The sequence below is a fragment of the Schistocerca serialis genome, chromosome 1 (genome assembly GCF_023864345.2).
Source record: "Schistocerca serialis cubense isolate TAMUIC-IGC-003099 chromosome 1, iqSchSeri2.2, whole genome shotgun sequence".
Classification (NCBI taxonomy): Eukaryota; Metazoa; Arthropoda; class Insecta; order Orthoptera; family Acrididae; genus Schistocerca; species Schistocerca serialis.
Window position 1 is genome coordinate 570892605 of NC_064638.1, and position 22744 is coordinate 570915348.

The 22744-nt window shown below is 43.0% G+C and overlaps 1 protein-coding gene and 1 long non-coding RNA gene across 2 annotated transcripts in view; both read right to left on the reverse strand.

Annotated features, from left to right (window-relative positions):
- Window positions 1-22744, reverse strand: part of LOC126476210 (pyridoxine/pyridoxamine 5'-phosphate oxidase-like) — a 199502-nt gene that overhangs the window by 92201 nt on the left and 84557 nt on the right. The window lies entirely within an intron of this gene.
- Window positions 9593-10214, reverse strand: LOC126476226 (uncharacterized). Its single transcript, XR_007586808.1, has 3 exons — window positions 10114-10214; window positions 9849-9955; window positions 9593-9672 (listed from the first exon to the last, which is right to left on the reverse strand). It is a non-coding gene; the product is annotated as an uncharacterized LOC126476226 (long non-coding RNA).

Sequence of the window (22744 nt, forward strand, 5' to 3'; positions counted from 1 at the left end):
TTTTTTTCATTTTTTAATTTCAGAACTGAAAAATAAGTTGGTTACATGTGCCAGTGACCTGATAGATACTCCGATAACAAGGTATGAAGCGTCACCAAGCTGCCGGCCAGGGCGGCCGAGCGGTTCTAGGCGCTGCAGTCTGAAACTGCGCGACCGCTACGGTCGCAGGTTCGAATCCTGCCTCGGGCATGGATGTTTGTTATGTCCCTAGGTTAGTTAGGTTTAAGTAGTTCTAAGTTCTAGGGGACGGATGATCTCAGACGTTAAGTCCCATAGTGCTCAGAGCCATTTTTTCGTCACCAAGCTGCTGTCAGATGCGCAAACGGTCAGTGTTCCTGAGCTACACAAAATTCTCCTGAGACTTTTGTAGTTAAGGATACCGATCGAAATCCCTGTCCTATCACCCACATTTAGGATTTCCGTGTTTTCTTTAAATCGGTTAGGCGAAGGCCAGGATGGATCCGTTGAAAGCGACACGGCCGTTTTTCCTTCCCCAATCCGATTTTGTAGTCTGCAATGACACCATTGTCGTGAAGACGTCAAACCCTAATCTTTCCCTGAGGATTTAAGTAGACAATCCTGTATAATGGCCCACAACGGCCCGTCATCACAGAAAAAGTATTCACCCGATGTTCTTCACGTCCAAACACTGTGGTGGGGTACAGTGTAAAGGTAAATTCGTCTGTCCAACTCTATTCACGAACTGAATGACGGAAAATTAGTATAAATTGCAGTTGTTTCAAAGAAAATGCCTTTTTTGCATGCTGCACATCGAAATTTTTATTTTTATTTACGCACACAGACGCGTTTCGTCTTTTTTACAAGGCATCTTGAGTGGGTATCCTGAAATATTACATGATTTGTCCATTTTTACACATAGTTTATGGTTTCACATCTAGGTTATAGATTTAAAAACAGTCCCTTAACGTTTGTTATGAAATGGAAAGGTACTTACAGTTAACTTGTTATTCATTGCATCTAAGTAAACTGCTTTATATATATATATATATATATATATATATATATATATATATATATATATATATATATATATATATATATAGGGTGAGTCACCTAACATTACCGCTGGATGTATTTCGTAAACCACATCAAATATTGACGAATCGATTCCACAGACCGAAAGTGAGGAGAGGGGCTAGTGTAATTGGTTAATACAAACCATAAAAAAATGCACGGAAGCATGTTTTTTAACACAAACCTACGTTTTTTTTAAACGGAACCCCATTAGTTTTGTTAGCACATCTGATCATATAAACAAATATGTAATCAGTGCCGTTTGTTACATTGTAAAATGTTAATTACATCCGGAGATATTGTAACCTAAAATTGACGCTTGAGTACCACTCCTCCGCTGTTCGATTGTGGAGGAGTGGTACTCAAGCGTCAAGTTTAGGTTACACGTCCTATGAAACGCCCGTCGAGCATGTACCTCACCCCTCATGGTAATGTACATGTGCGTCAGTGAAAAAGACCAATAAAAAGGTGTTAGCATGTGCACGTAATGTCTTTTTCCAGTCTCTTCTGTACCTAAGGTCCATCATCGTTCCCTTTGGATCCCTACGTAATTCGGTGCTCTCCGATACACACGATCGAACAGCGGAGGAGTGGTACTCAAGCGTCAAGTTTAGGTTACAATATCTCCGGATGTAATTAACATTTTACAATGCAACAAACGGCACTGATTACGTATTTGTTTATATGTTCAGATGTGCTAACAAAACTAACGGGGTTCCATTTAAAAAAACGTGGGTTTGTGTTAAAAAACATACTTCCGTGCATTTTTTTATAGTTTGTATTAACCAGTTACACTAGCCCCTCTCCTCACGTTCGGTCTGTGGAATCGATTCGTCAGTATTTGATGTGGTTTACGAAATATATCCAGCGGTAACGTTAGGTGACTCACCCTGTATATATATATATATATATATATATATATATATATATATATATATATATATATATATATATACTCCTGGAAATTGAAATAAGAACACCGTGAATTCATTGTCCCAGGAAGGGGAAACTTTATTGACACATTCCTGCGGTCAGATACATCACATGATCACACTGACAGAACCACAGGCACATAGACACAGGCAACAGAGCATGCACAATGTCGGCACTAGTACAGTGTATATCCACCTTTCGCAGCTATGCAGGCTGCTAATCTCCCATGGAGACGATCGTAGAGATGCTGGATGTAGTCCTGTGGAACGGCTTGCCATGCCATTTCCACCTGGCGCCTCAGTTGGACCAGCGTTCGTGCTGGACGTGCAGACCGCGTGAGATGACGCTTCATCCAGTCCCAAACATGCTCAATGGGGGACAGACTCGGAGATCTTGCTGGCCAGGGTAGTTGACTTACACCTTCTAGAGCACGTTGGGTGGCACGGGATACATGCGGACGTGCATTGTCCTGTTGGAACAGCAAGTTCCCTTGCCGGTCTAGGAATGGTAGAACGATGGGTTCGGTGACGGTTTGGATGTACCGTGCACTATTCAGTGTCCCCTCGACGATCACCAGTGGTGTACGGCCAGTGTAGGAGATCGCTCCCCACACCATGATGCCGGGTGTTGGCCCTGTGTGCCTCGGTCGTATGCAGTCCTGATTGTGGCGCTCACCTGCACGGCGCCAAACACGCATACGACCATCATTGGCACCAAGGCAGAAGCGACTCTCATCGCTGAAGACGACACGTCTCCATTCGTCCCTCCATTCACGCCTGTCGCGACACCACTGGAGGCGGGCTGCACGATGTTGGGGCGTGAGCGGAAGACGGCCTAACGGTGTGCGGGACCGTAGCCCAGCTTCATGGAGACGGTTGCGAATGGTCCTCGCCGATACCCCAGGAGCAACAGTGTCCCTAATTTGCTGGGAAGTGGCGGTGCGGTCCCCTACGGCACTGCGTAGGATCCTACGGTCTTGGCGTGCATCCGTGCGTCGCTGCGGTCCGGTCCCTGGTCGACGGGCACGTGCACCTTCCGCCGACCACTGGCGACAACATCGATGTACTGTGGAGACCTCACGCCCCACGTGTTGAGCAATTCGGCGGTACGTCCACCCGGCCTCCCGCATGCCCACTATAGGCCCTCGCTCAGTCCGTCAACTGCACATACGGTTCACGTCCAAGCTGTCGCGGCATGCTACCAGTGTTAAAGACTGCGATGGAGCTCCGTATGCCACGGCAAACTTGTTGACACTGACGGCGGCGGTGCACAAATGCTGCGCAGCTAGCGCCATTCGACGGCCAACACCGCGGTTCCTGGTGTGTCCGCTGTGCCGTGCGTGTGATCATTGCTTGTACAGCCCTCTCGCAGTGTCCGGAGCAAGTATGGTGGGTCTGACACACCGGTGTCAATGTGTTCTTTTTTCCATTTCCAGGAGTATATATATATATATATATATATATATATATATATATATATATATATATATGTGTGTGTGTGTGTGTGTGTGTGTGTGTTTTTGTGTATTAGAGAGGGAGATTTTTTAATAAAATAAAAATTATTTATTTTATTTTCATTACTATTTTTATTTACTTATTTATTCTTAATAATAATAATAATAATAATAATAATTATTATTATTATATTTTCCTGTATATACTTATGAGAGGAATCAGATGTGTAATCATTTGTTGGGATTTCTGTCTATTATACGATCAATGTAAACAGTGAGTTGTCAGTCATATTTACTTGGTCGTTTAGTAGTTGTTTCTTTTCAGCCTTCGTTTTGTATACATGATAATCTTCCTGTAATGTAAGGAGATGTCTTTCATTATTTACTCTAGTTATTTTCATATCATTTTCTCTTGTAGTACGTTTGTGGTTATTTTCTCTCAAATGTTCTGCAAAAGTTGAGTGGCTCGTTCCACATTTCCATGCTCTGATATGTTCTTTGTACCGGGTGTCAAATGTTCTACTGGTTTGTCCTATATACCTTCCATCACATGTGTTGCACTGCAGTTGGTATATTCCTGCTTTTTACTATCTTCACTGCGCAACCCAATTAAAGGATCCATTTATTTGAAAACCACGTAACTGTGAAGTTTGACCCAAAGGTGCTTACAACCATCCTCTGTAATGATACAAGAGGGTGGAACCCTTCGACGTGTTAGTCGAGCCGGCGACGCTTTAAACTGCACGGTGTCAAAACATGAGGAGAAAATGGACGGAGCTCAAAAGTGCATGTGGGGTGTAAGGTGGGTACATTACCTCACATTGGCACCAAATTTCACCACAAATCTACCCAACGCCACCGTGAACGTGTCACGCGATGGGGAGAACGTCAAACCACATCTTATCCTATTTCAACTCTCCTTTTGACACCTCTGCGATGGAAGTCAGAACCATCACGTCTAGCGTTGTAATCACGCGGTTCTCTTGTCGGTGGCCAAGGAAAACACACCGCATCTCAGAATCGACACGAAAAGACTTGGGTACATCTACATCTACATGATTACGGTGCAATTCACATTTAAGTGCTTGGCAGAGGGTTCATCGAACCACAATCATACTATCTCTCTACCATACCGCTCCCGAACAGCGCGCGGGAAAAACGAACACCTAAACTTTTCTGTTCGAGCTCTGATTTCTCTTATTTTATTTTGATGATCATTCCTACCTATGTAGGTTGGGCTCAACAAAATATTTTCGCATTCGGAAGAGAAAGTTGGTGACTGAAATTTCGTAAATAGATCTCGCCGCGATGAAAAACGTCTTTGCTTTAATGACTTCCATCCTAACTCGCGTGTCATATCTGCCACACTCTCTCCCCTATTACGTAATAATACAAAACGAGCTGCCCTTTTTTGCACCCTTTCGATGTCCTCCGTCAATCCCACCTGGTAAGGATCCCACACCGCGCAGCAATATTCTAACAGAGGACGAACGAGTGTAGTATAAGCCGTCTCTTTAGTGAACTTGTTGCATCTTCTAAGTGTCCTGCCAATGAAACGCAACCTTTGGCTCGCCTTCCCCACAATATTAACTATGTGGTCTCGTTCGTAATTTTTACACCCAGGTACTTAGTTGAATTGACAGCCTTGAGAATTGTACTATTTATCGAGTAATCGAATTCCAACGGATTTCTTTTGGAACTCATGTGGATCACCTCACACTTTTCGTTATTTAGCGTCAACTGCCACCTGCCACACCTTACAGCAATCTTTTCTAAATCGCTTTGGAACTGATACTGGTCTTCGGATGACCTTACTAGACGGTAAATTACAGCATCATCTGCGAACAACCTAAGAGAACTGCTCAGATTGTCACCCAGGTCATTTATATAGATCAGGAACAGCAGAGGTCCCAGTACGCTTCCCTGGGGAACACCTGATATCACTTCAGTTTTACTCGATGATTTGCGTCTATTACTACGAACTGCGACCTTCCTGATAGGAAATCAAGAATCCAGTCGCACAACTGAGACGATACCCCATAGGCCCGCAGCTTGATTAGAAGTCGGTTGTGAGGAACGGTGTGAAAAGCTTTCCGGAAATCTAGAAATACGGAATCAACTTGAGATCCCCTGTCGATAGCGGCCATTACTTCGTGCGAATAAAGAGCTAGCTGCGTTGCACAAGAACTATGTTTTCTGAAACCATGCTGATTACGTATCAATATGGCCATATGGCATAAAGGCTGTCAACGCAACCACCCGTTCCCGCCCTGCATGGGGGGTGGTGGGCGTGGGGGTGATCAGAGTCAAACGTTGTCAGGAATGTTGCCCTGCTGCCTGCTGCTCTTCGCAATGCGAACTGTCGTTTTCGACCACGAAATGCTTGTAAATGAACGCCGCAAAGGAAGGGGGCTTTTCATTCACGCCTTACGTGCCATATCCTCAGGCCTTTTCGTGTTGATTCTGAGTGGCGGTATGGCTTAAATAGTTCCCTCTCCCACTCATAAGAAAACCGCGTGATTTCAGTGCCGGTTGTGACCTCGATAGCAGACGCATCAAAACAAGTGGTGAAACGTGCAGAACAGGGGATGTTACGTCCTTCTCATAGTGTGAAACGTCCATGGTGGTGTTGGGCAGAATTTTAATGAAATTTGGTGGTGACAATGTATATTATGAACCCACCTTACGCCTCAAATGAACTTCTGAGCTCTTGGCTTTTTTCTCAGATGTCGACACCTTGCTGTGAGAAGCGTCGCTTGTGACGTCGCAGGGCACAACGTTTTTGCACCATTTGAAGGGGATGGCGGTAGGCACCTTGAGCCACATTTCAAACTTATGCGTTGCCTTGGGAGATAATTACGTCATTTCGAAACAGTGACCCTTTAATAGTGCTGCACACAGTATTCGCCTCTGTGCGTGCTCGAATCTTGTCTTATTCTCACGGTCCCTTTGTGAAAAAGAAAAAGGAAGTCGATTTCATTAGAGTCGGCGCACAAACTTGGATCGTGGATGGACGGGAGATAAAATTGGCCGTGCTTTTTCATAGGTTTCGTCCGCGCATGACTTTAAAGCATTTAAGGAAATTACCGAATAGCTAACCCTATATGGCTGAATGGGGATTTGAAGCTGCATCCTCCCGAATACGATTCTAGATTCTCACCACCGTACCATCACGTTCGGTTTCTACCCGAGACACGTTGGTTTCGGTCGCTGTGGCCAAGCGGTTCTAGGCGCTTCAGTCCGGAACCGCGCTGCTGCTACGCTAGCAGGTTCGAATCCTGCCTCGGGCGTGGATGCTTTTGATGTCCTTAGGTTAGTTAGGTTTAAGTAGTTCTAAGTTCTAGGGGACTGATGACCTCAGATGTTAAGTCCCATAGTGCTTAGAGCCATTTCAACCATTTGAACACGTTGGTGGCAGGCTTCCTCCAATATTGGTACTCTAAATTTATCCAACAGTGTCTCTTCCAGAAATGCCCTCTTCGTGTATCTTTGTTGCATTTTGCATAAAGAATGGACTACTTTGGGCGGGAACTAGGCGGTAGTCCACATTGTCGTTGCCGCGTTGCTACCACGTCGACATCGAGCAGACGATTGTTTGTACGGCTAAAGCACTGCTTTACGACTGCCAACCCAACCAGGATGCAGAGAATGTAATAGACGACGGAGAAGAATGAATAATTCCTTTCTTTCCCTTTTGATGTGTATAATGTATTCTCAGATGCTGCGGATTCGGAGATCAAGGAAGAACTCTTAGTATATTTGTAGATTTTTGTTTAACTTTTGCTGCGCTTGTCACTAATTTTGGTGGGCAAAATGCGTAGTACACGCTCAAAAGTGAAAGGAGCTCCAGAAACAGGCAGTAGTGATTCGCATAAGGCTTTGTAGGAACTGCAGGTACAGCTTCTAGCAAACCAAGACCCATAGTCTGATCGAAAAACAGATGTAAGTGTTCGTGTAACTCTTGATGATTCCGTTACAAACGCGAAACTTCTTTCTATTTTATGACAGTCCAGTGTGATAAAGTTTCCGCATACCTCTTTCTCGGGAAAGACTTCAGAATGTGATGTAGGCCTGACGGGTTCCAGTTGAATATTGCGCACCTGAAGTTGGTTATTGACGCGAATACTATCCATGCCATAGTTCAAGCTTCCGCCGCGGGTCTGCGCTGCTGTCGCTGCACTGCAGTCTCTGGCAGTGGCGGTAAATCCAAAAATCAACGATGGCCAAGGCCTCTTATCTATCAGGCGCAAGATACATCCACCTGGTTATAACGCGTATCGATCCCACCCCACTGGTGGCGGTCCTGCGAGATCCGGCAGACCAAATGGTAACGGCCACTGACCAAGCCTCCAGCGTAGTGGTGGGCAGGAAATCGCGTATCTGTTAGAAATCACAGTGACTGAGAAGTCACAGATATCACAGTAGCAACTTTACAGAATCTAACTGCGATTTCAGTCACAGTTAGCAGTCGCAAGTAGTATTTCACATTGAAAGACGTGAGCCATCTATTGGTCGAATTTAGCACTGCTTTCTGCGATTTCAGTGACAAGTCGCAACTAAGAGTCGCAAGTAGCAACTAAAAAGCGCGGTTAACAGTGGCATCTGTTGGCCGAAGTTCGTACTACGTCCATCTCTGCGGTACGCTATGGAGTCTAACTGCGATTTCCGTGACAAGTCGCAACTAAGAGTCGCAAGTAGCAACTAGAAAGCGCGGTTAACAGTGCCATCTGTGGGTCAAAGTTCGTACTACGTCCATCTCTGCGGTACGCTATGGAGTCTAACTGCGATTTCCGTGACAAGTCGCAACTAAGAGTCGCAAGTAGCAACTAAAAAGCGCGGTTAACAGTGCCATCTGTGGGTCAAAGTTCGTACTACGTCCATCTCTGCGGTACGCTATGGAGTCTAACTGCGATTTCCGTGACAAGTCGCAACTAAGAGTCACAAGTAGCAACTAAAAAGCGCAGTTAGCACTGCCATCTGTTGAGCAAAGTTCATACTACGCTATTCGCTACCGAGTCAAACTGCGATTTCTGTGACAAATCGCAACTAAGAGTCGCAAGTAGCAACTAAAAAGCGCAGTTAACATACTTCTCCTAGTGTCATCTGTTGACCGACGTATGTACGTTATGAGAGCCTTGTGCCTCACGAGATCGATGTGCTGTGTGTGCATGTGAAGGGTTTATTTCAATAGAAGTACAAGTCCATTTTTGTTAATTTTGAGATATAGAGTCGTAAAGTTAAATGAGTGCTGAAAAATCTGCAGTTAAGATACCAGAAATATTCACCATATGGCTTCTTGCTAGAGATGAGCCTTTATTTATGTTTGTTTGGATCACTAATTTCAGAAGCATTATAGACAGAAAAATGTAGGTAATGGACTTGTACCACTATTGAAATAAGCTCTTCATATTATATGACGACATGCACATTCAGCATCAGTTATGGTTGGTCAAATACTGCTGTGACTCTGAATGTATTATATTAATAAGAAGCGACATTGCCTTTTTCTCCTGAAAATATCGAGTAACGTAACAAATGTGTTTGATTCTGCTTCCAATATGACAGTTTTGGTTAATACTCCACATGCCTACAGGACTTTGCAATGTTAACACAGCAGAACTCAGACATCTGTATAAGTGTAGAGAAATGAAAACAGTCATATGAATGCCTCACAGTTCAAGACTCGGGAGAAAAGTTTTACACCTGGTGTTCTACATGGCAACTTCACACACAAGAACTTTTTGCCGACACTACTACCACCTACATAAGTAAGCTTTTCCTGTGTCACTTTCAAGTAATGCACTTAAGCTATTCCTGATTTAACTGGAAGATCTGTACTTCCCACTTTCATATCAACAGCCTCAAAATGCATATTGTAGACTTCGGGATATGTTACAGGTCAGTGTCACACCAAGATTGTGGAGAAAGGGGGGGGGGGGGGGGGGCGGCATGTCACTCTCCAACAAGTGTTTACCAATAAATAAGTGGCGAAAAATTACGGGTGTAGGACAGCTTAACATGTGGAAAATGAGATTTTTATTATTCACTCAATGTATTTAACATTTATTATTCCTTTAAAATCGCACAACAACTTCAATAAAACACTTTAATCAGTCATACACTTATTTCATAATTATTTCACTTTTAAACTGCAAATCCTCTAAGAGCTGTCTTGAATCTTCACGAGTCTCTCTCAACAGCCTTGATGTGGATAGATATGTACAGCAACCAGTAATCAGTCAGAACTGCGTCTGCAAAAACACAAGGATTATTAAACAATTTTTGCTGTCACTAATTACTAGCAATATAATTGACAGAGTAGATTGCTAATATTTGCTATATCACATTTGCTACTATTTGCTATATCACATTCGCAAGAACGATCTCAATGAAGTAATTAAGTCCATCAAAACGCTTAGAAACTAACCTGTCGTCTGACGAAAACGGTCTAAAGACTGGCAATTTCTTCAGATCTGTTGACAATGATATTTTGAATTATCACTTTACTGAGTGACTGAAATGTAGTTCAGGTACCTATGAACATAACAATATGTTAGAATTCATTTTCTAAACACGAACTATTACGGTACTGTGCGGCTACTTACATATTAATTACACTATTAATATTTTCACAGTTGTTTCTTTAATACAAAATTAAAGCCAACGGAAGAATAAACGTAAAATATACTTACCAATGACAGGTTTGTTGAGATGCAATTTTCTGTGTGGACAGATGTAACTTTTTCATACGGTGGTACGTCGCAGCAATCGCAGGAGTCACAGAAATCGCAGAAGTCACAGAAATCGCAGAAGTCACAGAAATCGCAGAAGTAGCAGAAATCGCAGAAATCGCGGAAGTAGCAGAAGTAGCAGTGGCGGAGGGATACGCGACTTAGGTTCCTTAACTGCGACTCTTAACTGCGACAAATCACAGTTAAGAATAACAGATACTGAAAAGTAGCATTCACAGAAATCACTGATATCGGAAAATCGCAGTTTAGCCCATCACTACTCCAGCGGGTCCTCTGCCGGCGGCAGTCACAAAACTCACTCGCACTCGAAGCCACTTCGCCACGTGACGCTACGCAGTCGCTGCCTAAACGCGGCTCTGACACCGTCGTTCGTGCTTAAGTTCAGAGAGCCTCATCCTTGTTGTTATTGTGTTAGCTGAAATCTTACTTATTGCTGCATTATTTCTAATGAGTTTTCGTACACTTGGAGAAAAGTATCAGTTAAGTAAAGCTTTTGTTTGCTGTATTTGACTCTTCGCTCTTCATTTCTGCACCTGTCCAGCTTTCCTACAAGACAGCTGCCGTACCACTCTGTAGTCCACCTCTCCTTACTGTCATGTACGGAGTCCTACACAACACGCCTTATCTATGACATCGTTATCATCACCACATGATTAGGATTTGCCAATCGAAACGATGGTGTCTAAGGTTCTCTAAAAAGTTTACATAATATTTCCCATAATCAACTACTAAATAACATGACGAATCTAATCAAGATACTTGATGTAAAAAACTCACGTTCACAAGACAAACTGAACAAAAGCCATTTTAGAAAGGAAGGAAGAGGGTGTTTTACGAGACTTTTATTGTGATTTAACACTTAATCTACATATCTTCGTAACATACAAGGACTACTTCACAACACGCAATGTTTAAAAACTTCACAATGATCAAACTACAATATGACCAAAGACGCTGGTGCAAAGATAACGATGGAACAAGAGAAGTAATGTACAAATTAGTTACTCTCTTTCAATAACCATGATTCATATGTCTTTACCCTGGCACTATTAAAACAGCACTCATTTCCTGTTTTAAATCGGTCCATCGAAAATTCGGATGGTTTAAGTAGGATATTGACAACCTAATGCATTCTTAAAGACTGCGTAATTGCACAGCACAAAAGTGTGTGCACCAGCACATCGCACGAAACTTGGGCGCTACGCTCCACCAATCTTAGCAAGATAAAGATTTTGCTTCGTACTTCGTCCTGCAGTTAGAAACACGTCCACAGGTCACAAACGATTGGAGGAAACAGGTGTGCAAAATTACGAAATCGTGTTTCAAGTCTGGGGCATGACTGTCAATTTCTGCAGATATAGGTTCAACAGGTTCGCCTCCAGTTCTGCACTGCAGAAGTGTTACGTCACCGTTACGTAAGTATATCTGGTGCCTGCCTCCGCATGGCTATCTCCAGGCTAACTGGGTGGATACATTCTTCGCTTATTCTTTTTAAATCAGTCCTCTGACTAGTTTGATGCGGTAATCTAGTACTTCCTCTCCTGTGCCAATTACTTCACCTCAGAGTAACACTAACAGACTAAGTCCTCAATTATTTGTTTCATATATTCCAAACACGGGCTTCCCTACAGTTTTTACCCTTTATAGCTGCCTCTCGTACCATGGCCGTCATTCTCTAGTGTCTCGACACATGTACTATCATCTTGTCGCTTCTTTCATTTTCCACAAATATTTATGCCCTCGCTGATTCTGCGGAGAAGCACCTCATTTATTATCAGCCCACCTACATTGCAGCATCGTTCTGTGGCACCACATCTCAAATGCTTCAATTCTTTTCTCCTCCGTTTCCCCCGCAGTCCATGATTCACCCCCACATAATCATATGTTCCAGGAATGCCTTCTTTGTTGTGCTAATCTGCTTTTTATGTCTTCCTTGCTTCGTCCGTCATATGTTACACTATTGGCCATTAAAATTGCTACACCACGAAGATGACGTGCTACAGACGCGAAATTTAACCGACAGGAAGAAGATGATGTGATATGCAAATGATTAGCTTTTCAGAGCATTCACACAAGGTTGGCGCCGGTGGCGACACCTACAACGTGCTGACATGAGGAAAGTTTCCAACCGATTTCTCATACACAAACAGCAGTTGATCGGCGTTGCCTGGTGAAACGTTGTTGTCATGTCTCGTGTAAGGAGGAGAAATGCGTACGATCACGCTTCCGACTTTGATAAAGGTCAGATTGTAGCCTATCGCGACTGCGGTTTATCGTATCGCGACATAGCTGCTCCCGTTGCTCGAGATCCAATGATTGTTAGCAGAACATGGAATCGGTGGGTTCAGGAAGGTAATACGGAACGCCGTGCTGGATCCCAACGGCCTCGTATCACTAGCAGTCGAGATAACAGGCATCTTATCCGCATGGCTGTAACGGATTTTGCAGCCACGTCTCGATCCCTGAGTCAACAGACGGGGACATTTGCAAGACAACAACCATCTGCACGAACAGTTCGACGGGTTTGCAGCAGCATGGACTATCAGCTCGGAGACCATGGCTGCGGTTACTCTTGACACTGCATCACAGACAGCAGCGCCTGCGATGGTGTACTGAACGACGAACCTGGGTGCACAACTGGCAAAACGTCATTTTTTTCGGGTGAATCCAGGTTCTGTTTACAGCATCATGATGGTCGCATCCGTGTTTGGCGACATCGTGGTGAACACACATTGGAAGCGTGTATGCGTCATCGCCATATTGGCGTATCACCCGGCGTGATGGTATGGGGTGCCATTGTTTACACTTCTCGGTCACCTCTTGTTGGTTTTGACGTCACTTTGAACAGAGGACGTTACGTTTCAGATGTTTTACGACCCGTGGCTCTACCCTTCATTCGATCCCTGCGAAACCCTACCTTTCAGCAGGATAATGCACGACAGCATGTTGCAGGTCCTGTACGGGCCTTTCTGGATACAGAAAATGTTCGACTGCTGCCCTGGCCAGCACATTCTCCAGATCTCTCACCAATTGAAAAGTCTGGTCAATGGTGGTCGAGCAACTGGCTCGTCACAATACGCCAGTCACTACTCGTGATGAACTGTGGTATCGTGTTGAAGCTGCATGGGCAGCTGTAACTGTACACGCCATCCAAGCTCTTTTTGACTCAATGCCCAGGCGTATCAAGGCCGTTATTACGGCCAGAAGTGGTTGTTCTGGGTACTGATTTATCAGGATCTATGCACCCAAATTGCGTGAAAATGTAATCACATGTCCGTTCTAGTATAATATATTTGTCCAATGAATACCCGCTTGTCATCTGTATTTCGTCTTGGTGTAGCAATTTTAATGGCTAGTAGTGTATTTTGCTTCCAGGATAGCAGCTGGTTGTAATACCTGCACTAAGGAGAACATACAGGAGAGCGATTGCATCTCATAGCCTACAGAGCTCCACCTCTGAGACGTATTTCAGTCTCAGCCCCCACCCCCGAAAGAAAATCACTTATCCTCCCGTTTCACCCCGCAGATGGTTCGCAGGCAGAGAGAATGTCACTACCTTTCCATATGGTTCCTAAATTCTCTTATTTTTGCGTCGAGGTAACTACGAAAGATGTATGTCGGAACAAGCAATACCTTTCTCGATGTACTGGAACTTGAACTCTCTGAATTTTGTTAGAAAGGCGCTTACGGTGCACAGAATTGCTCTTGTAGCTCCTGCCATTGCTGTTCTTTTATCATTTCTGTGGAACTCTCACGCTAAACCAACCTGTGGCGAATAGTGCAGCCTTTCTCGATATAAGATGAAAGTCAGTCACAGATCTCAGTATCATGAGGCCATTGAAATAATTCAGTGGCGACAAATAACAACCTGTGCCGGACCGGATTTCCAACTTGATGCGAGAGGTCGCCTCATGGCCCCAGCTATCTGAACTCGACTCCCACGCGACCCAAATACTCATCTTGCTGCACATTACTTCCGTAGTGCCCGCCTATCCACCAGAAACTCCTAGATACTATTTATGATCTTCTATCGTGTAGTTAGACGTCTAATTACGCGCTTTACGTTACTTGTATTTGCGTCAATATTTGTGCCAGACGCCGATCATCTGAAGGTCTCGTAAAAAGTTTATAACGGTATCAACTTAGCCCCTGGTACACACATGCACCGCTTGTGAACTGTCAAGTGTGTTCGTGTGTGCATCTTCGTGACAGATTCTGACAGAAAACACTAACCGCAGTGGAAAAAGACTCAGTTGAATCTGTTCTTGACGTCCAAACGGCTAAGATTACGCAGTGAATAAGACACAGGACTCGCATTCGGAAGGAGCGGAGTTTAAATCTCCAGCCGTCTTGATTTAGGTCTTTCATGGTTTCCCTGAATCCTTTATGGAAAATTGTAGCATCACATCCTCGAAGATGATTCGTCCGATTTCGTTACGTGTCCCTGTCGAATCTGAGCTTGTACTGCGCCTCCAATGATCGCGACCTCGACGGCACGTTAAATCCTATTGTTCCTTCATTTACTTCAGCGTTCAAATAATTATCTGGCCATCCTAAGTACGCTTAATGTGTACTTCCTATGTACCTCGGGTGCTTCACACGGTCACGTCAGAAATCTTCGTCCACACCTCTGCACTTGAGCAGATAGGGGAGAATGTTGTACCTAATTATATGAATGTTGTACCTAGTTATATATGCTTTTTGGTCGGTACGTAAGTCCAGGGACTGATTTTAGAATCTCATTAAGGAACGTGCGCTAGAGAGCCCCATAGACAATTCAGCCATTTCCTACAGTTTGAGTCGTTGTTAAACATGAGCTTATGTTTTGTACTACACTTTTAAATATTTCACATTCTTGATATTTAAGTACTGTGTAATATATTAAATCTATTTGGAATATACTGTTAATTATTCAGTTGCAGAATTTTATGGGAAGTAAAATCCTTTACGTTTTTAAAACTAGTTATATAGTGTGTGGATTATTAAGCTGTACTTCATCGGTCGTGCACCATCTTGTACCTCGAACTGATAGTGGTCTTCTACCATGAAACATGTGATATTTGCAAATTAACTGAGTTTCCTTTATGTTTTATCAATTTCATCTATCTTGGAAATGGAAATTTGTGTTAGATTCCAGTAGCTTCTGTTTCAAACTGTAACTTGCGGCTTACTGGTTGTTGGAGTGTAGTACAGTAATAATATTACAGGCGATTAAGTACAATGTTAACAAGATACTCTCGTGCAACGCTTTTAAACCTCAACAGAATATTTCTGCCCAGGTAGACGACCATGTTGTATCTTGGAACACGTTTTTATATTTGGAAAAACCTTAAATTTCCGGAATAATTTTTGTAATTTCAGAAAAAGACTGCAGTACATAAGAAGTGAGTAACCTCCTTTAAAAATGGAATAAGAAAATAAATTGAACTTTTATTGAAGGTTCGGCTGGAGGCGGAAGTCTGCAAAGTGTACCAAGGTACAGCACCCTCTCCCTACAATGGAACGATATAAAAATATTTGTCTCTTAGGAGGCAACACTTGAATCCGGATTCGAGCAGACATCGTTACTACCAAGTAGACCATTTCATTTATATGACAGTAACCTAAACTGATACATCCATTATTCGACTCAAATTAGAGAATTCATGTAAATGTTGACAGCTAATGTTGTAAGTGAGACTAGGGCGACCACTGCAACATTTCCGTTTGAAGTGAACTTTAATTCTCCTTAAACAGGTTCAAGTACATTTTCAACCACTGATCGTGTAATACCAAATTGTGTAATTTCTAGATGTACGCTTTCACGCGACTCATCTTCGACAGAAGCAGCGCCACGTTTAAATTAATCCTTCCTTTTCTTAAATTTTAGAAATGAAGGAGCACAGTCATTTTATGTCTTCGATAAGTTTGAAAAAGTTTCCGTTGGCGATAAACTGTCCAAAACTAAAAAGTTATGTCTGCATGCTAAATCAGTCAATCCATTTCAACGAATTACACGGAGTACAACCACACTATAAAGGCACTGAGGAATAGCTATTCCATGTAACAAGTAGAAACATGGCTTACGTTATTGCTAACGTGTACCAATATAACAAAACCAAAAACACCACATCTTTGCCTGGTCAAGAACTTGTCATGGAGTCCTCGTAAAAGTCAACCAGTGTGGTAACAGCGTGAAAATTAGCACAGGAAACAACAACTGAAATAACATCTTTCGCAGGAATTTTTTAAAAGAATTTTTGGTTTGCCGTATAAATAATTATAGTTGAGCATAGCGTGCCGTAATGACAAACCATTAATTCTGATGCGTAATTTGCTCTAAAAAGCTACAAGCCCGTCTGGTATGCAGAAAGGGAACTATATAGGGAGCACACACGTCAGTTAAAGCATCAAGGTCTACTCTGATGGACAGTTACCACTTCCACTGTACGGTCCTGACAGTCTTGCGTCACAGTCTTTCCGTAAACTTAACGGAGTAAGTATTATTATTATTATTATTATTAGTGCAGCTTAACTGCGACGAAGACGTGCTAGTCCGGAGCTCAATGTAATTAGACGCACTGAAATATGGATGAAATCTATGAAGATATGATGATATGAAATAGTAGTGAAAATTGGTCAGAAATTCTGAACCTGCATTGTAATGAAAATATGAGTAATCGAAATTGGTGCGAGACCGATGCTCGACTCCGAAGTTACTGCCGTCAGAAATTTTGATTACTCACGGCTTGCTTAGTCCTGAGTTCACCCTGAGGGCATCCAGATTCATGGTGTCATAAAACAATCAAAAAGGATAGACGTTATGAGACAACGTGATGTTCAACTCCAGAAGCATTTATCAGTGGTCTGCTTGAACAACCATCCTATTTGACGTTTATAGTGCAGTTTTTTCGCTTCGCAACAGCCTTAAGAAAGCAAAATGATGAGCGATATTTGAAGCGTAGGCCTATGTTGTGGCTCACCGTTTGTACCGATGGAGAAGTCCGGACTGAGTCCTTCTGGTTGACCTCGACTGCTGGCATCGAGAGGTAGCCTTCGATTCTGCAGAGGACCAAGGTTGAGACAGTGCTGGACACCGCCAGAGGCTGATGTGCCTTCTGATACGCGAACTCTGCATCTCATCCTCTCTCAACCAGAACTCAGCGAAACAGTTCACTCGTGGAAAAGATAGCGGCCTGTTCCAAAAACGAAATGTTATTTCAGACAGGTGAGCTTTTCCGACTTTTTGTGTGCAGTTTCAACAAGGATCTTGGTATGGCGTGTCTCAAGGAAGTGAAACAGCAAAGTAACTTCCACAATGTTCAGAAATGATATTGTTTATAACGTTGGTATATCTCTAAGAGTGTTCACGGACGACACAGTTGGACACAGAGGTCGAATCAGTGGAAAATTATCGTTAAATGCAAATAAATGATTTTGGAAGGACTGGCAGACGACTTCAACAAACGCAGTGTAATGTGCACGAATGTAACATGTCTCGGTTCGTTACTATTTCGTCTACTTTGCAGTGGAACTTCACAGAAATTACGAAAAAACTCCAGCGACAGGTGCTACAAAAAATGCACACTCACAAAGGAATAATATTAATATTTTATGAGGCAGCAAACAATAACGTTCTCCATCATACACATCATCTAACAGTCAATGCTGTAAAATAATGAATGAACTGTAGACGAAGAAAAAAAATAAAGAGTCTTTCAGGAGGTCAAAAATTCGTGTGGCAGTCATTCTCGTCAGGCCTATAGTGGGTTTTGGGCAAGCTCTACATATATCCTAACAAAACAAATGCAAGCACAGTTCAACTAGTACTACAGTTTTGAAATTGTTAAAACAATAGAAACCACCAGCCAACAAATAAATCATAAGTGTTATACAGATTCTATGCACAGTAGCACTGAAATCTTTTAATGTAGAAAGCATGTGTATTTGTGCTCCTGCTAGGGAACGGATGAAACATACAGGAAGAATGAGGAGAATATACAGCCAACTTTCTACATAATAAATCGAAGACATAATTAAACTGTTACAACTCTGTAACTCAGCCAAACTATACTAAATTCAACCAAGAACAATAAATGAAAGAAGATCTACCTACGGCTGTAGCTGTTTCCGGAGTACTAGGCAACATCTTCGTAAACCATGGAGAAAACATTATTTTCGAATCATAAAATGAAGGCTTTCACGACCGGATGTTTCAGCTATCGAGAATTCTTCCGGGTTGTATGGCTGTGGTCCACGGAACTCCTCCATCCCTGACGTTTCGTCCAAAGCTACGTTGGACATCTTCGGAAGTGCTTCTGGTTGTGCTGAGTCTTGCCGATTGACGAGTCGGACGTCAAAGAACTGTCTAAATACCGTGGAAAGTGGCCGTGGTCTGGATTTCACGCGATAGCAGAGATAAACCTTGTCAAGGATAAAATATAACTGTCGATCATAGTACGTCATAGATAAAAACTTATTCATCGATTCTGTAGCGCCATTGTCCATATATCGCTGACATTTCATAGCTTCTTCTTTTCTGTTAAAATTATCCCCATGTTTATATATTTCGATGGCTTCTGTATATAGCCGTGGATAATAGTTCGTCATAGTACATAAAACTTCAGTTTCCGACAATTTCACTACGTGATCACCCGACTGAAGAGCATGTTCCGCCACGGCTGACTTGTCTGTTTTCCCCTAGTTGGCAAAGACTTTTATGTTTCTTCAGTCGTGTGTTCACACTTCTCTTCGAATGTAGACCCTATCACATGTACACGGAATCTTGTATACATCACTTCCAGACAGAGGGGGACGTATATCCTTAACGGAACGAAGTGCTTGCCTATTTTCTTAGTTCGTCTGAAAATCGGTCGAACGTTATGTTTCCTTAAAATCTTACCGATTTGATCCGTTACTTTTTTGATGAAGGGTAGAGAAACTGTGGACATTGTATCACAGACACAGTCCCTTTGACTGATCAGATATGTCAGTAAACCCGCCCAAAGACGTAAATCAACAAGCATGAACAGCGCCTATTACAGGAGCGGGTCCGACGGCCGATCAGTTCCAATTATTCTACCAGGAAGGAGGTACACGACTCGCGTTGTCTGTAGTTCAACCATGCCTAGACGGTCAATACCGCGGTTCGATCGCGTCCGCATTGTTACTTTGTGCCGGGAAGGGCTCTCAACAAGGGAAGTGTCCAGGCGTCTCGGAGTGAACCAAAGTGATGTGGTTCGGACATGGAGGAGATACAGAGAGACGGGAATTGTCGATGACATGCCTCGCCCAGGCCGCCCAAGGGCTACTACTACTGCAGTGGATGACCGCTACCTACGGATTATGGCTCGGAGGAACCCTGACAGCAACGCCACCATGTTCAATAATGCTTATCTTGCAGCAACAGGACGTCATTTTGCGACTCAAACTGTGCGCAATAGGCTGCATGATGCGCAGCTTCACTCCCGACGTCCATGGCGAGGTCCATCTTTGCAACCACGACACCACGCAGCGCGTTACAGATGGGCCCAACAACATGCCGAATGGACCGTTCAGGATTGGAATCACGTTCTCTTTCCCGATGAGTGTCGCATATGCTTTTAACCAGACAACCTGGGAAGTTTTATCACAAAGGATGCCCACTGCACCAACGAAATCCGAGAAAGAATCGCCATGGCCAAAGCTGCTTTCAACGAGAAGAGGGTCTCATACATGATGTCATCGAAGGGAAACTCAGAGGAAACGCAGGACGAGGAAGAAGAAGAATTCAACATCTGGACGACATGAAAGATGGAAGGAGACACAACAGACTGAAGGAAGAAGCTGAAGACAGGGAACAGTGGAATCAGAAATTCTCCGTTCGAAGACATGGACCTGCCACTAGGCAGAATACTACACAACAATAATAATAAATTTCTATCAAATCTTTGAAATTGAAAAAGTCTTACGGTCTTTCCCAGCATAGCTCGAAAGATAAAAAGGAATGTCTCTTGATGTGCATGTACTATGGCAATCGATTATTAGAGCTTCATTGTTGTGTGATGAATGGTTCCAGAGCACAGGTACATTAAAGTTCAAAGTCTGAGTTCAAATTTTATTGTACTTGAGCCGTGGCAGCTATAATCTTAACGGCATGGCACTCCGCTGGCGCTACGAACTACGTGGGTTGCCTATATCGATCACATGTCGCGAGCTAGAGTCTTTGGTGGTCGGGTGTGCTGTTGATTTGGCGGGTCGCGGTACTGTTAGTTGGCTGGAAAGTTTTTGCATTTGGCAGACTTCGGCTGTCCGGTACGGGCCTCGAGAAGCTGCGAAACGTTAAATGAGTCGGAGGCAAGCCTTGCCGGCTCGCTTAAGTACTGATAGCGGCGAGTTGCGAGAAGAGCAGCGGACGTCGCATGTAACCTCGTCGACAAGTTCTCGGCATACTCTGCAAGCTTTAATTTTACGGCACCTCGATGACCGATTATACGGATTGGTGGCAATAACACTCCGGCTGGAATCCTGGAAGTCACGGCTCCTTCCCGTCTGAGTGGAGTTAAGTGTCGTTTTCTATTTTTTTGGGTACTTGTTGTAAGGCCATGTGTGTGTTAATGTGGAATAGGACCTGTTATATCAATGCGACTCCGAGTGATTGTATGATCATAAGTCAGTGTACCTCATCGCAGTTTGTTGTTGCAGGCCATACACCGTGAAACCGTACGTGCATTCTCTGTTGTAAACTGATTCGACGAAATTAAATTTGTAATACACTATGTCGGAGGCAAAGCGCCCTTTGCAGATGAGTATGGCTTAATCATTGCATCCGCAGGCGCTGATATTTCGGCTTCTAAATTACAAGTAATTTTAAGGAGTGTTAACCTTGTAACTTGTACATGTACACGAGAAGTTGATTTTCTGCATCTTAGGCATTCTCTTCTGTAGCCTCATTTGCGCAGATTACTGTTCCCTTTTGATGTGTATTGGCAGGGTAGATTTGGCAGTGGGCGACGCGTTCCTGTTCCCTGGGCCCGGAGCAGAGACGTGTTCGCTTTCTGCTGTGGTGGCACTTTACCATCGCATGACGTCTGGGCTTTGCAAGCCTGAAGTTCCCTCTCACTATACCTGCTCTTCAACTACTCGTTTAAATCTTGCACTCTTATTGCTACTTCTGGAGTGCATTATGTTTTAAGGCGTTTTACTCATCAGTATTAACTGTTGAACCTTCCCTTTGACCCACAGTCATAATAAAATTTGCCTGCTTTTTCCTTGTTGGCTGTGATTGTTGTCTGCTGCAGTTCTCACCTTACCTTGCATTATGAACAACTGCAGTTTTTATTAAGGGTCATTGTCAACGTTTCTGCTAGTGTGTACCAGATGGAAGTCACATTTAAACTGCAGTCCTCACAGCTCAACTTGTATTTTCGGCAACTGTATGTTTATGTAAGGGTAATTGTCAATGTTTGTGCTGGTTTGTACCAGTTGGTAGACACATTTAAATTGTTTGCCTTCCCAGCTCTGCCTGTATTTTGGGAGACTGTATTTTATTGCTTAAGGCATTTTTATTAAGGATTTCCAGCAGCCACAATTAGTGGCATGACTTGCTATCCTTTCTGTATTTTGGATGGGCATTATCCACTTGTTTAACGTGTTATCCATGCTTGAAAATTGTTAGTACAGTTAGTGGCTATCATTGTATTCCATTTTACTGATAAAATTGTTTGTTGAGCCCGTGTGCAGCCACGCCTAGTTAGTGTGACATCTTTGTTGTATTTGGGAACGAAATACTTCTGATTTCAAGCCCTGTTCTTAATGGCGTTCAAATTTTTTAAAATCATTGGGAGCGTTTTATTCTTTTAACAATGCTTTTTAAATTGTAATTTTAATATTATTGTTAAGCAATAAAGTGTATTCCATGAAACATTTCACGAAATATGGGGGTCCATATTCCATGTGTTTTTCCTTAAAATATCCCAACCCTACTTGTGGGGTATCAGTACTTAATCATTCATGCTAGGTACTTATTACTAACAACGAATTTAGTTTCTGAAAGTATATTAATATCCAGCATTATATTTCTGCCACTGGTTTCAGAGTGTTCTGCACCATCACTACAAATAATGAAAAAGTTACTTTCTAGACGAGCTGTGAATAGAGGCACTTCCATTTCAAAAAAAATGGTTCAAATGGCTCTGAGCACTGTGGGACTTAACATCTATGGTCATCAGTCCCCTAGAACTTAGAACTACTGAAACCTAACTAACCTAAGGACAGCACACAACACCCAGCTATCAACTTCCATTTGTTTCTGTGCTTACTAAGGAGTTAGTGTCACCTAACCTAAAATTTACCAACTATCTCTAGATAAATGGGTATAAACTTCTCGTATACTTATAATATTTCTTATTTGCTTTCTTTCACATCCTCCATTTCTTTCCCTGTAAACTTTGGAGATAGATCTCGGCATTTCTTTGCTTTGAAACAAAAAAACGCACTTGTTACGTCGTTGCTATAGGAAAAAACTGAATGCAAGACAACAGTTTAGCCAATAGCTGAAAGCTCAAAGCAACAAAAAATGGTGTCCCTAGGCTTACGACTGCAAAGAACGTAG